The sequence below is a fragment of the Saimiri boliviensis genome, chromosome 2 (assembly GCF_048565385.1).
Source record: "Saimiri boliviensis isolate mSaiBol1 chromosome 2, mSaiBol1.pri, whole genome shotgun sequence".
Taxonomy (NCBI): Eukaryota; Metazoa; Chordata; class Mammalia; order Primates; family Cebidae; genus Saimiri; species Saimiri boliviensis.
Genome location: NC_133450.1, coordinates 158,303,604 through 158,319,092, shown reverse-complemented (window position 1 = coordinate 158,319,092; position 15,489 = coordinate 158,303,604). Strand labels below are relative to the sequence as shown.

General features: G+C 44.0%; 1 protein-coding gene across 2 annotated transcripts in view; it reads left to right on the top strand.

The window, feature by feature from the left end:
- Positions 1–13,897: 13,897 nt before the first annotated feature.
- Positions 13,898–15,489, top strand: part of GLIS3 (GLIS family zinc finger 3) — a 481,147-nt gene continuing 479,555 nt past the window's right edge. For both annotated transcript variants that reach the window (XM_074394757.1, XM_074394755.1), the window contains exon 1: positions 13,898–14,563. The gene's annotated coding sequence lies outside the window, so the exon portion shown is untranslated. The remainder of the gene's footprint in view (positions 14,564–15,489) is intronic.

The following is a 15,489-nucleotide window of genomic DNA, read 5'->3' as shown; positions in this document are numbered from 1 at the left end:
TGACAACAGCATGTCAGCCAAATTTGTGTGGGGAGAGACTGGAGGCCAGGAGACCTATGAAGAGGCCAGAGAAATGCTCTGGCTGAGAGAACTGAGGACCCCAAGTTGGGTGGTGGAGGAGATGAGTTCTGAACAATGGGAGCTGATGCCAGAAACATCCAGAGAGCAGGGAGGGCGAGATAGAGTGGGGGAGGTGGCGCAGTGAGCAGAATGGCTGAAGAGAGACCAGCAATGGTTCAGAAAGAAGACAGCTGCTCAAACTAAGATCCCTGTGGGCTATGGAGGCAGACGCACTTGCCAGAGTTACTGGATTTGTGTGGAGGAAGCTTAGGGTGATGCTCATTAGAAGAGTGTGATGACAGCTACCTACTATGTGCCAGGCATTCTTTATGTCCAGCCTCTACCTCCATGTTATCTCTAATCAACAAAAGAGTACTATTACACAGGTATGTGGACTTCAGTTTGAGGTATTTTTTTTTTCTCCCCTTGCCCAAAGAAGCATTATAGTGTAGTGCTAAAAGGACAGACTCTGAAGCCAAAAGACTGGAATAAGTAAAGGAGCTACTATCATTATCTATCCTGGGCAGGCGGTTTAATTTTTCTGTACCTCAGTGTGTGTATATGTGAGATGGGGCCAACGTTACCAACCTCACAGTGTTACTGTGAGGATTAAATGAACTAATATATGTAGCACGCCGAGCCTGAGTAAGCACCTGGAAAATGTTAGCTCTTCATAGGGATGAGTAAACTGAGGAGCAGAGACGAAACGATCTGGCTGAAGACATAGCCCACAAGGCCGGCATACCCAGCTCGGCTTGCCCCAAGGCCTCCTTCAGTCCTATAAGCCACACCGAAGTGAGCAGAGCCATAAAACAGAGACAGAGGGTCCAAGAGGCCTGAGGTAACAGCACAGTTAGGCGAAGGGAGGAGGACAAGGAATGCCAGTCCAATCAAGAAGAAATTGGAAGAGTGGATTAGTTTTTCCTAGGTATAACTACACTGCAAATAATTTATTGGCAAACTTTGCATGTATGTACATGCATTCTCACATGGGTGCCTATGTATGTGTATTATTGGAAAGTTTCTTTCTTTCTTTTTTTTTTTTTTGAGATGGAATCTCACTCTGCTACCCAGGCTAGAGTGTCGTGGTGCAATCTCAGCTCACTGCAACCTCAGAATCCCAGGTCAAGTAATTTTCCTTCCCCAGCCTCCCGAGCAGTGGGGATTTCAGGCACGCACCACTACACTTGGCTATTTTTTGTATTTTTAGTAGAGATGGGGTTTTGCCCTGTTGGCCAGGCTGGTCTCCAACTCCTGACCTCAAGTGATCTGCCAGCCTCGGCCTCCCAAAGTGCTGGGATTACAGGCGTGAGCCACGATGCTCAGCCTATAGTTTCTTTTTTTAAAAAAGACTTTGATTTTAGGCTCAGAAGTACATACGCAGGTTTGTTGTACAGGTAAACTCATGTCATGGGGGTTTGTTGTACAGATTATTTTGTGACCCAGATACAAAGCCTTGTACCCAATAGTTATTTTTCTCTGCTCCTCTCCCTCCTCCCACTTTCTACCCTTGAAAAGACCCTGCGGTCTCTAGTTCCTCTCTTTATGTCCATGGGTTCTCATCATGTAGTTCCCACCTACAAGAAGAACAGGTTTTTAAAAGATCTTTTCTGTTTTCTTGATCATTTAAGTAATTTGGGCTTGCTCAAAAAATGAAGACATCATGGAACTAAATTCCTAACTACCTCCCCTGCTCCCCTGTCAGACAACCACTGCTGACAGTCTTTAAACATAAAACTCAAACTCCCAGGACAAGACAGTGTTTTATAGAAGGTAGGGGAGGTGACTCTAAAAGAGGGAAGCGGTGGGTGATAAGGCACCCGGAGTTATCCGAGGCAGGAGGGTCAGGGCCACCATATTGCTGTTGCGGAAGACAGATGGTGGAAGTCAGGGCAGGGGTAGGAGTTGGGGGGTGCAGGTCTGGTGGTTGAGTTTGGAGTTATTCTGTCTTGGCAGGGAGGGGCAGTGGGTCCTCACAGTTGCAGGGGTTGGAAACTTTTATTGTGTAATGGATTCCTTTGGGAGTCTGGTGAAGCTTGTGCACTGGTTCTTACAATAAAGTTTTAATGCCTAAAATGAAATACATGTGATTACAAAAGGTAAATACTTTATGTTTATTTAGTTACTTTTTTGAGGCGGAGTCTTACTCTGTTGTCTAGGCTGGAGTACAGTGGTGCTCTCTTGGCTCACTCCAACTTCCACCTCCACAGCTCAAGCGATTCTTGTGCCTCAGCCTCCCAAGTTGCTGGGATGTGCCACTATGCCTGGCTAATTCTTGTATTTTTAGTAGAGATGGGGTTTTGCCATGTTGGCCAGGCTTGTCTTGAACTCTGGGGCTCCAGTAATCCACCTGCCTCGGCCTCGTAAAACGCTAGGGATACAGGCATCCGCCACCGTGCCCAGCCAAAAGGTGAACACTTCTATCCACAGACTCCTTAGCATTAAAACTCCTGCAAAGACACTCTGGCTTTAGAATTAGGTACTTGTATGAAGTCTCCATCCTTAGAAGTTGCCCACTGCCCTCCAATCCTCAACACCCTGTCTGTACTGAAATCTGAGGATGGACCCTGAATGCAGAATGGGTCCAAAGTCCTAGTTTCAGACAACAATTTCAGCAAAGACCTACCTTTGGGTGATTTGGATGCCCTAAAACAGGTGTCCCCAAACTTTTTACACGGGGGGCCAGTTCACTGTCCCTCAGACCGTTGGAGGGCTACCACATACTGTGCTCCTCTCACTGACCACCAATGAAAGAGGTGGCCCTTCCTGAAGTGCGGCGGGGGGCTGGATAAATGGCCTCAGGGGGCCGCATGCGGCCCGCGGGCCATAGTTTGGGGACACCTGCCCTAAAATGTAGAGAAGTGTAAAACATCAACATCACCATTTACTTATTTAAGAAGGAAGTAGGCACAGTGGAAAGTGCTTCAGATACTTTATGTGCTGATCAAGTCCCCATCACCTTCCCAAAAAATCCTTCTGAGAGCCAAAAGCAGGTAGTCCTGGTTGACTGGCTCATTGCAGGAGGTTCTTGGTGTATCATACATGCTTGCAAGATGGCTGGTGCATGTCCTCGTGGGGCTGGGGCCGTTCCCCTTGTGTGTGTATCTTCACACACACATAGTTTGGCTGTGGGGGCAGGGAGGGGCACTACAAATGTGATTCGACATTGAGACTAATGTATATATTTGGGGTTTAGGTTTGCAAATGAAGTTCAAAAAATCAGCAGTGACTCTTTCTTGGACCAGGTGGAGAGCAGGAAGAAGACTGGCAGCAGGTGTGGCTTGGGCAGATTGGAGAGGCACACTGGGGCACCCTCACTAGACAAGTGAGTTTCTGAAATGTTCCTTTTTCCCTATTCACATGGAAACTGGCTAGGTTTGCCTAAGAAGTATAGAAGAGGCAAATCAATACAGCATAGAAGAGGGAATAATTCCAATAATTCCATTTACTATTCAATTTTATATACATGTGTATATATATATATATATATATGTATGCGTGTGTATATATATATATATATATATATATATATATATATATATATATCACATGAGCATGTCAGTAAGAAAAGGGCCCATCTACCCCTTGCCCATAACTTGATGTGAAATTATACCAACTACATCCATTGTTGGAAGTACTATTTTGGGTTTGCCCTATGTAATGTGAAATGAAGAGAAAAAGTGTGTAGCAGAATCCTGATATGGAAATCCAGACTTAAAAACATTCTCTGATGGTTTGGCATCCTCAGGATAAATTGGTCATAGTTTTCAACAACTCAGATCAAAGCCAAATGCTGTTTGCGTTCAGACAGTGATTCAGGGACCATGTCTTATTTGGTTTCTTTGAAAATACAGCACAGACATTTTCTCATACCTTTGAGAGAAATATTTGGCCGCCAAATTTGTGCATTATAAATTTTATTGTACTCTAATATAAAGTTCTACATCTTGTCTCATATGTCTCTTTCGGAGTTATCCCAGCATTTCTAAGCTGAGTTGCTTGTTGCAATGATGATCTCCTGATGTCATGTGAAGAAAAAAAAAATAGGCCAACTGGTAAAGATAAAAAATAAATGAGAGTAAATAAAACACATATGGAACTTCTACTTTCAGAGTTAAAATGTATATGAGTGTGTATGCTAATCAGCCATCAAAATAGAAATGTAGACTGGGCCTGACTTAGGCACAATTATAAAGTAGTAAAGTTTCCCTTTTGTGACCTTTTATTCCTCTGACCTGGGTAGTTTTTCATAACCCCTACCTCTCTTTTTTCAGCCTACTTTATGACCTTCAGTAACCTCAGTTAGATATCAGAATTGTCCAATTTCAGAACTCACTTCAGGACTCTTCCTTATGCCACAGCTTTCCTGTTACTTATACTGTGCCCCCCATCCTCTGCGTAAAACCTTTGCTCATAAGAGGAAATTGCTTAAATGACTTTTTTTTTTTAAAATTAACTCACAGCCGAGTCTTAATTTGAATGAACAGGTTATATATATTTTGGAATAATTTCTTGCTTTTTCTATGTTCACTTAACAGACTGTTGAGTTCCTATTATGCAGAGAGCAATGGCTTTGGTGTGGGGTGAATGACAGAAGAGTGTGGTTATAAGCAGGGCATGGCACGTACACAAAAGGTTAAACAGCTTGACAACATGGAATAACAATTCGGAGATGATGCAGGCTGATTCTGTCTAATCTAAAAAAATATTTTCATCTTACATTATGTGTGACAGCCACTGTTCTAAGCACTTAACAAATATTAACTCAGTCTCCAAAACAATGCTGTAAGGCAAATACCTGACTATATTCATTCTCCTTTTGCAGACAGAGAGACAAGCACAAAGAGCTTAAGCAAATGCCCTAAGGTTGCTCAGCTATTAAATGTGGAGTCAGGACTAAATCCCAGCAGTTTGGCTCTGGGGTCTGGGTTCTAATATTATCTCAGTTCAGCTTCTCCAGCTGCCAAGTGTGAGACCTAGACCGGGGCTCTGAGTTTGACTGTAGGAGCCATCCCAGGTGAGACACAGAGATCAAAGGGGGCTTTATAACAATGGCTTTTCACCCTGGCTACCCATTAGAATCTCCTAGGAACCTTATAAAAAGTCCTGATGCCTAGATCCCATCCAGGCTAATTAAATCAGAATCCCTAGGGGGTGGGGCCTGGCAAGTATTTTAAGGAGTACCCAGCACTGAGAACTACTGCAAAGAGGCACTAGGACTGGATCCTCAAGGCTGCGGAAGACCTCAGGGAGGAGGGAGGAGAGGGAAGAGAGGATGTTGAGGTGGGAGATGGGTGGGGTCAGAACAAGGTCCCTCTTCATTCTCTTTTCTCCTCCTCCTTGACACCCTAACTTCTGTGTCCTCCTCCAGCGCCCTTCCTTCCTTCTCCTCTTCTTTGACTGTGTCTTCCCCCTTCATTCCTTCCCTCCCTTTGTTTTCTCACCTCTTCTCCTCTGGTAACTCCTTTTCTTCCTCCTTCCTGCATCCCCCTGCTGCTCTCCTCTCATTTCCTTTTTCTCCTGCCCTACCTGTTCCTTCTAGTTCATGAGCTGTGGGTCATTTCACTTCACAGTGCCTGTCCTTCCAGCAGAAAGTGGGTGGTGGCAGGGTGAAGGCTCTCAGATGGGTCGTGATACCCAGCCACAGTGTTCCTGAAGGAGCTAAAGGAAGGATGGCATGTATGTGGCCAGGCCCCAGGTAGTATCAACAGCATTAAATACTCTAAGGACAGTGTTCTGTGAGATAACCGAGCCAACAGTGTTTGGCTCTGGGGGAGAAGGGAGAGAGGAAAGTTGAGAAAGTACAGCACTTTTCTATTGTTGCTGTTACAAATTACCCTAAATAGCATCTTAAACAACCCACAATTGTATGTTCACAGTTTTGTAGGAAAGAAATCCGACACAGGTTTCCTTGGGCCAAGATCAAGGTGTGGCAGGGCTGCTGCCTTTCTGGAGGCTCTAGGGAAGAATGATTCCATTGGTTTCCAGCTTCTAGAGCTGCCCACATTCCTTGGTTAATAGCTCCTTCCTGTACCTTCAAACCCAGTAACATAGTTTCTCTATGGCTCTGCTTTCCTGACTACCACATCCATAATCCAGGGCTGACTCCCCTAGTCCAGGATACTCTCCCCACATTAAGGGCAACTAATTAGCTAACTTAGTTCTGTCAACAGTCTTAAGTCCTTTTACCCTGCAATCTAACATATTCACAGGTTCCAGGAGTTAGGATGTGGATATATGTATGTATTTTTTGCAAGGGGCAGGCATTATTCTCCCTATCAGAGAAAGCCTTACAGAGTAAGACAAGGTCAGTAGTAAAGGTCATTCCATGTAGATAAAACAGCAGGTTTGGAGGCTACGGAGAGTGTGCAAAGCAGGCTTTGAGGAACTATAAGAAGTTCAATATCACCAGGTAGTCTTGTATAAACAGGTCAATACATATATAATTTATACAGTATATCTTGTTCTTAAATTTTACATGTAATTATGTTTATCACATATATTACAATAAGTGTACTTCATGGAGGCAGTAGAGTCCTAGAGCTAAGAGCATGTGCCCTGGAGCCATGGGAGGCTGGGTTCTACTCTTACCTTTACCACTCATTAGCCCCTATACTGTGAGAATTAAATGAGATCAAGAATCTTAACTACTTTGCTCAGCCCTGGCACATAATAAGCCCTGAATAAATGTGAGTTGTTATCATTGCCATAATTAAACTGCATCATCATGTATAACTCACCGCCCTCACTTTCTCCCTAATGTCCACTTTTTGCTGGAAGGAAAGAGAAAGCAGTGACAGGAAGAACATTTCTGACTTATGCAATCTGCTGAGATAACATCGTTATTATCAAGTTCCCATTGTCTAACTGCTGGGCCCTAAATTCAATCTAGAATCTAAGGACTCTCTGCCCCTGTTGCTTATGCCAGCAGGCATATCTATAGCTAGAGTTTTAAATGACATTTAGTTATAAAACAGAAGACAGAAAAGCATGGGGGTGGGGAGGATGTTCATGAATGAACTGAAACTTTCCAAGGTAGAATTAATAACAGCAGTGACAGCAAACAGGCATGAAACTCAGAGATGCCTGGGCAGACACTTCTATATGATTCCCTCTCTATTTCTGATTGCCATTCCATGAAAATTGGGTGTCTCCATTTTATCTAGGAATGAGAAAAATCTAATTTCAGTAGGAATTTGGAAATACATGTATTTCCTATTAGGTGCTGAATTCTGGGGCAACATTTGTTAACTAGTAACTGAGAACATGTAGAAATGGCCTGGCTTTTCAAGGTAGTTGTCTGACAATCAAATGGATAAACTACTCTATCTGACCCTCACAGGGTTGACTAGCTGGTCTGAAATGGGGCATTGTGAAACTACTGGGGAAATGGAATTTCTCTTGCATAATATTAACAGTGATCAAATGGTAGGAGGGTCCTGAAGGGAACAAGAACCATAAATTTACTTGAAAAAACCCACAGCCTGGACAACATAGCAAGACCCCCACCTCCACCGCCTCTACAAAAATAAAAGAAATTAGCTGGGCATGCATCTGTAGTCCCAGCTACTTAGGAGGCTGAGGCAAGAGGATGATCACCTGAGCCCAGGAGGTTGAGGCTGTCATGAGCTATGATCACATCATGCATTATAGCTTGGGTGACAAAGCAAGACCCTATTTAGAAACAAAAACAAAAAACAGTAACAAAAGACTAAAATGATGTCATAAAAACTAAGTATAGTATTTATTAGGTGGTGATCCCCTTGAAGTTTGTCTTGCTTATGTTTGTACTCATGATGGTGCCTGGAATACCTTAGGCACTTCTATAAGTTGTTGTAACTACTGGTTTAAAAATTAAAAGGGATTTACTGACTCTTACAAATAAAAATAAGAGGTCAGGTAGAAATCAGGTGTGGTTCCATTAGGGCTGTTCTCTGCAATCTTCTCCACCCTTCCCTCCACCAAGTGTGAGCCTTCTGTGTAGGCTGAGAAGAAGACAGTTTTGCTGTTTTTCTCTGTAGGAAAGGCTAAGTCTCCTGTGGCTCTCTAGAAAGAAGATAAGCTACCTTCCTCAGAAGCTATCAAATAACTTTCCCATTCACATCTCATTTAGCTCAAACTGGGTTACGTGCCCATTTTTTAACCAATCCCTATGGCCAGGGGAATGTTTTGTGTGGACTGACTTAGGCCCAGATTTACGAGCTATTCACTTTGACCAAGAAAGTGAGATTCCTCTCTGAATCATCGAGCCCATCGGTAGAGCTGGGACTGGGGTCAGTTTCCACTGAAGCTCTTGAGCTGGGCTCCTTATTAACAGGGGATGCCCCTGGTTTTACATGTGTTCTGGCCAGTGTCACAATTTCCACTGAATCTTTGCAATAACTTACCTAGTGGAACTGAAGTCCCACATGGTTTAGGAACTAGCTCAAGGTCTCTCAGTTAGTGGTGAGGTTGGGATTCCAGGTTTTCTGATTCCAAAGTCCACTTTTCTTCCAACATACCACCTGCCTGACTGAATAAACAAATAAATGTCTTGTGGAAGAAGGGTTTCCTGCCTTGAAAGGGTAATAGAGCAATGGTTAGGGTGGCAGTGGGGAGACAGCTCACTTCTCTCTTCCTCTGTTTTCTCATCTGTAAAATGGAAGTTGTGCCACGTCTCACCTGATTGGGATGTTGTGAGAATGAAGTGAAAAAATGTAGATCATGAACTTGGACCTGTGCCCCCAGTCTGAAGGAAGTCAACACTTTTACTCGGAGCGGCTCTGCTTTGAGGGCAATTGGTCATTTGTTCCATGGACAATAAAATTACACTCTTCCCTGCTCTACAGGGTTAAACAAGAACAGAAACGTGTATACATGTGAAAAACTTCTGAGTGCTTTTAACATTGTAAGAAGTTAGGATTTGTGGAAAATTTCCAAGTTTCTTCAAACCCATTTGCAGGTATATTTAAGACATGAGGTGAGTCGAGGAGGAGTCTGAAAAGCCACTGAATAGCTTTTGTTCGAGAGCTTAATTCTGCCCGAAACTAACTAGTTGTTCTCAATTATCCTCATGTCCCAGTGCTGTGCTGCCTTCTTCATTTTTACTAGTTTTTACGTAATTCACCCTCTTCTCTGCACCCTCCCTCCCTATTTTCCATTTCTTATCTTCCTTTTTCTCCTCATTATTTAGTATATATTTTTATTTTGAGGCTGGAATTCAGGGTATGAGGCAGATGACCTGGTTTGGTAGTGGGTGTTAGACAGGAAAGGGTCACTAGTGTAGGGCACGGACAGGTCTCCTCCTTACTCTAAACACTGCACAATTTTGAATTTTCTTTCTCAAGGAATAGGAAGAAACTTCAGTTTACCATAAAAAGCCTAGGGGGTATAGAAAGGTACTTCATATCACATTGTAGGAAATGATTCCTGCCTCCTCCACACTCCCTACACATTAGTTGTGCTCCTCTGACATAAATCACAACATGCCTTGTACTTTATATACTTGCAGCATGCTTTGCACACATTCAAAGAGCCTCTGTTAGCTTCTTTTGGAACACTGAAATGACACACATATGTAATGATGAGTTGTAAGTGTTATTCACCATCTCTAAAGGTAATTTTTTCATTCCCTCTTTAATTAATCCATTTATTAGATTAGCATTAGTTACTTACTAGTGCCTAGTACTATTGCTAGGCCATAAAAGGCATATCAAGAAAAGTAAGTTACAGTCATTAAGTGGCACTTATAGATAAGATAGCATCGTGATTAGGTAACTAATTTTACAACATCACATATAGTTGGTCAGTATAGATGTTAAATGGTGAAAGAATAACTGGCTGCCTATAGAATATTGTATATATCTATGAATTTATGTTTGTTTTGGTAAGCTCTTTGTAGATATACCTAAGTAATATACCAAGGAATACCTCGTCACCCTTTCTCTGAATTTTAGATGCATCTCAGCTTGGTTTGTATAAAAAAGGAAGAGAAATTTCACTAATTAGACAAGATTGAGAGATACTGTATGGAATAAAATATTTCAAATTTTGTTCAGTTGCATCTGGTGTGATACATTCTAGGCTCTGATTTACAGTTTTGACTTTGAAAGGAAAAGAGATACGATGCTGTGAATGTGATAGGTCTAAGTAAGAATTTTTTTGAAAAATTACATCACTGATGTGTATGTAAATTGAAGAGTCTGTGCTCAACATGTTTGTGAGATATTAGTAGAAAAATCAGCTTAAGTTTTCTTAGTATATCACACACTGATAACGTGAAATCTGCTGCATTCCACTATTTGTACTACTCATTCAGGAAAGTAAAATGGAAAATTTCCATTTTACACATTTAGTTCCCCTTAAAGCTGGCAAACATTAACTTTTTCCGCTGCACTTCTACGTAATTGGCCTCTTGCCAGCTAATATGTTTGTGTGAGTGTGACTGTGTGTATGTGTCTGTGTTTTAATAGCTAGGCATACTATCACTGGTGCTATTAGCTCAACTTATCTGCATTTTGAAGTTCAAACTTGTTTCCTTTCATGGACACCTCATGGCAGTGGGAATCTGATCATAGTTCTTTGCAAGTTTGTAAGTGGTTTACTGTCAGAGCACTCAGAGTCACTCAAATAACAGTTGTGAAGCTTTGGTGTTAGGATGTTCCTTCAGTAGTGTTTCCTTGCTATGGGACTGTGGATGTTCCTATTTTGTACTCTAGCTTTGAGTGAGCTGCCGGCTTCGCAGGACTTAACGCTTTCTGTGCGTCTTCTGATGCTGATTCCTCTACCTGAAATGGTCTCCTCTGCTTATCAGTTTTCTCCTCATTCTTTGAAATTCAGCTCAATCAGCCAAGTTAGTCCATGTCACATTACAGGAGGTTATTCCTGCCTCCTCCACACTCCCTATAAACTTCATTGTACTCATCCAACATTGATTACAAGATGCTTTGCACTTTATACACCTGCAATATGTTTTATACACATTTAAAGAGTATGCACAATTATTTCCTAGTACAGTAATGTTGACTGAATTTGGGGCTTCTCAACTGACATAACCAGCTCTGCCTATGCTTCTCTTTAATAGTTTATTGAGCTTCAACTTCCTTGCTTCTAAACAGGAGATTATTTATGGCCATCACATACAACTGCTTTGAGGATTAGATGAAGTAATATATGCAGAGTCCCCATTTCTTGAGGGCTTGCTATAACTGAGACACTGGGCAAAAAGTTTTCTGTAATATCCTCCCATGTACAATGCCTACAAATGTTAATTCCTTTAGTCCCCATACTTGGACAGAGTATGTACTCACTGAATATTTCTCAAATGAATGAGAACTGGACTGGAGTTGGCAGCAGGGCCTGTCTGCTGAGTCAGCTGCCCTGAGTCAGCGGTTGAGGCACATACAACACAGGTCTCTAGAGAGGGAAGATACTGACTGGGCTGCAGTTCCCACCTATCTGGCTGAAAGGTTGCCAGAGTGTGATTCCTAAGCACAATGGAGAGTTCATGGGTAGGGGAGAGAATCATTTCAGAACTATATTATTTCCTTTCTCACTGTCTCTCATTACCACCTTCCTTCACCCCTGCTGACCTGTTCCGCCCAGAAGAGGTACAGATCTCATTCTGAGTCACTTCAGGGTTGTATCGGTGTAACAACAACTGCATTTTTACTATAACCCATGGAATATGTTCTTATATATTGTGTAGATCTGTTCTTATTGCAGAACTACAGAATCTTGGCAAAAAAAAAAAAAAAAGAAAAGAAAGAAAAAATTCAACCAAAGCACTATAAATATTTTAGGAATGTTAGAGGCTCATGAAAATCACACCTAAATAAAATGACATTCCCATTTCTCCACATCCTCTCCAGCATCTGTTGTTTCCAGGAGGTGGGAAGAGATAGCATGGGGAGAAATGACAGATACAGGTGAGGGGACGGAAGACAGCAAACCACACTGCCATGTGTGTACCTATGCAACAATCTTGCATGTTCTTCACATGTACCCCAAAACCTAAAATGCAATTAAAAAAATGACATTCCCACTCTTGGGTCCCTATAAATGAAGAAATTTTGGGGATCTCCAGTTTGATGACTCATAACTTTCCCAGTGTTTTATTTTCATGAGCCATTGATTAAAGTTGGGTATAGCACTATATATTTTTTCTCTTCCAGCTAAGCTGTTCCCATTAGTTGAGAAGTTTTAGAAGCTTCTGCAAACCCCTAGGATACCATTGTATGCATCAAAACCGCTGTATTTGAAATGATATTTGAGGGACATTGGAAAGGTTTTTTGCGGCTTCCACCCAGGCTTGTCTTGCTCCTGGGGAGCCGTTATACAGCACAAGAATCTGATGAACAGAAGTTCCCATGATGCATTAAAGGGTTAGTCTTCCCATCTTGCTGTGTTCCTGAAGGCTGGAGTTAATAAGGAAGAGTTTTATGGTGAATGTCAGGCATGTTGCAATAACTAGCCACAATGGAATAGTCATGGCAATTTCCACCACTTAGTTTCTTTGTTTTTGTGATGTTGCCGCATGCTTCATTTATAAGTATTTTCTTTTCTTATATGTGGTTGAGCCCATCTACTGCCATCGTGGGCTTGGATACTTGTATTTAAAAGAGATGAACAGAGAGAAACTGTAAAATTGACAGAATGATGTATCCTAAACTCTTATTAATTTATCTTCCTCCACTTCTGACAAATATTCTGGTGATTAATATTCTGATGAGTTTGTGTCCCCAGGAGAAGGAAGAGAAAAGAAAAAGTACTGTGGAAACTAGGCTTCTTTTGGTTATGTTAACATCATGGATACAGACCAAGCTTAGTAATATTCCCACTGAAATTAGATAAATGAAAACTGCCAACAATCTTTTAGGTTTGGCTTTCTGGGGTAAGTCATTTGTGTCCTTGAGGACTTCTATCTTTATCAGAGCATCTACTGTGGGAGCAGTAGAATAGAATATAAAGACTTGTGAAATAGAATATAAAGACTTGTGAAATAGAATATAAAGACTTAGAAATATCAAGACTTCATTTCATTCATGAAGGTGAATAATCCTCTCGAGTGCAGAAAGGCCTACCTGGAGCATATTGTGTGCATTACATACCTAGATTCCCAAGATCAACACAAGCAGAAGGGGTAGTGGGTCAGGTGGGGTATGAGGCTGAGGAAGTTGAATTCATAAGGTTAAAGTGCCAATTTATAAATGTAACATACACAGGGAATATGCCTCCATTCCTAACAGCCTGTGTTCACAATTGTATACCCTTACAATACTTTCATCACCTTCCTCTCTTCCCTGCCTATACTTGGAAAAGATGCCAAAGGTATCCTTAGTGCCTCACCTATCCAGCTTCAAAGTTGTCATGTGCATCTGATACCGTATTTCGAACCCACCCTTCTGCCATTTTTCACCGTGTTGCTCTCTCCGTGGTTACTACCAGATTTTTTTTGTTTGTCTGTTTATTATCTGACATCAAATCCTGTCTAAACACTAATACTTTTTCTTGTTAAAATAAAAGTCAGTTTAACAAACAAGGCTGGGAAGAAGGCCGAAGTGTCTCCCTGCTGTTACCCTGTTCTGTAGTTCCTCGACTTCTGGTGCATGGAGAGGGGGAGAGGGAGAGAGAGAGAGAGAGAGAGAGAGGGAGGGAGGGGGAGAGAGAGAGAGAGAGAGAGAGAGAGAGAGAGAGAGAGAGAGAGAGAGAGAGACAGAGAACGCGTCAAGAGGGAAACACAAGCACGGCCTTCGAATTGGCCAGCCAGGCGACCGGCGAGCCCGCCCCCACTCTTCCCCCTCCCCCTCCGGCGCTCACACTCAGGAAGCAGCTGGCTACAGGCCGGCCCTCACGGCCAGCCGCACACACATCCACACTCCTCGCCGGGCCGCCTCCCTCCCTCCCTCTTCTCCCTTCCCCTCTCCCTGCAGCAGTGTCCACACTGCGCCGCCAGGCCAGACCAGACCGCGGCGCGCACGGGCACCCGGCGCCGAGTGCCGCCGCCAGCCGCCCCTCCCGGGACCCCCTATACGCCGTCCAGCCGTCCAGGGTCGCACCCGCGCTCCCCCAACGGAACCCGCCAGCAGCAATTAGCCAGCATCCTGGGGTTGGCCCCCAGACGCATCCCCCGGCCCAGGACGAGGATGAACAGGACAGGCGAGGCACAGAGTCGCAACTCAACTTTTTAGAAACATTATTTGCGTGTGTATGTGTGTAGACGGGGAGAATGAGCTGATGCCGAGGGTCCAGCCACCCCGCCTCTGCCTCCTCCTCCCTCTGCCGCCGCTGCCCTCACAGACGCGCGCGCACACACGGCACTTGGGCCGGGTTTCCGTGCTCCGTCCCCCGGCTTGGATGGGGGTTTTCATTTCCGAAGGAGGCAGAGCCCGAGGAGCGCGCTGAAGGGCTGGAGCCCCAAGTAACTCCTCGCCAGCGCTGGCCACCCGCTGTCACTCGCACTGGCTGGCTGGCTGGGGGAAGGGACCCGCACACCGGGCTTTGTTGTGGAAATCCCAGTTACCTGGTAAGTGGATGCCATAGGAACTTTGCTCACAGGCGAGAGACAGGGAGAAACCGGGCGCTTGAGAGTGGGGGGGAGTTAAAGTGGGATTAGAAATAGTTTTCCACTCTGAGCTGGTGGCGTTCGCGCGGGTTTAGGGATATGCGCCCCCCACCCCGCACCCCAGGGTCACAGGTCACTGAGAGACCTGCTTACTGAGATTGATAGTAACAATTAAGGTTCAAACTGTGTTCCTGTCAATGGCCGAAGAGCGCCCAGTGTAGAAGACAGAAAGAGCAATAGCGTTTTAAAGTTTCGCCAATTAGGAACAGTTTTTGCTTTTTCTTTTTAAGTAGAGGGGGCAGAGGGTACACAACCAGGACAAGTCACATGACGCACGGGCATGGGGCACGCCACTCCGGAGTCCCCACTGAAGGGAAACTTTGGCGAAGTGGGAATTGATGGGGTGACGTGAGGATTCTCGCGCACACACGGGGTTGTAGTTGTCTTTTCAAGTTCCACGTGTTTGTGGAGCTTCATGAAGGCAGGTTTCTACGCCTGTGTCTCATCCAAGCCGGTGTCCCCATGATTGCGGGAGGTGGTCGAATTGAGGGTACCGGCCCTGCGATCCGCAGCCGCAGCCGCCGGGTCTGTAACTATAACCTCCCACGCCGCCAGTGCGCAGACACAGCCAGACACGAACCCTCCCCGCTGGGTTCGTCACCTCGCGTTTACATTTTTATGGGGCCCGACAAAATGTCAGCACTGTTTGGAAAATGTCTCAGTCTCAGAGACTTTGTCCTGCACACGGCTCCAGTCCCTATAAATGACCCTGTGTGTATTTTGAAGTCGGTCCGGGTCGCTCTCTGGAAAGCGTGAGTGAGCTGCCGGCTCTCTCCTAGACATACACCTTGCCCCGAGCGACAGTTCCAAGTTACTCACTGGAGCTG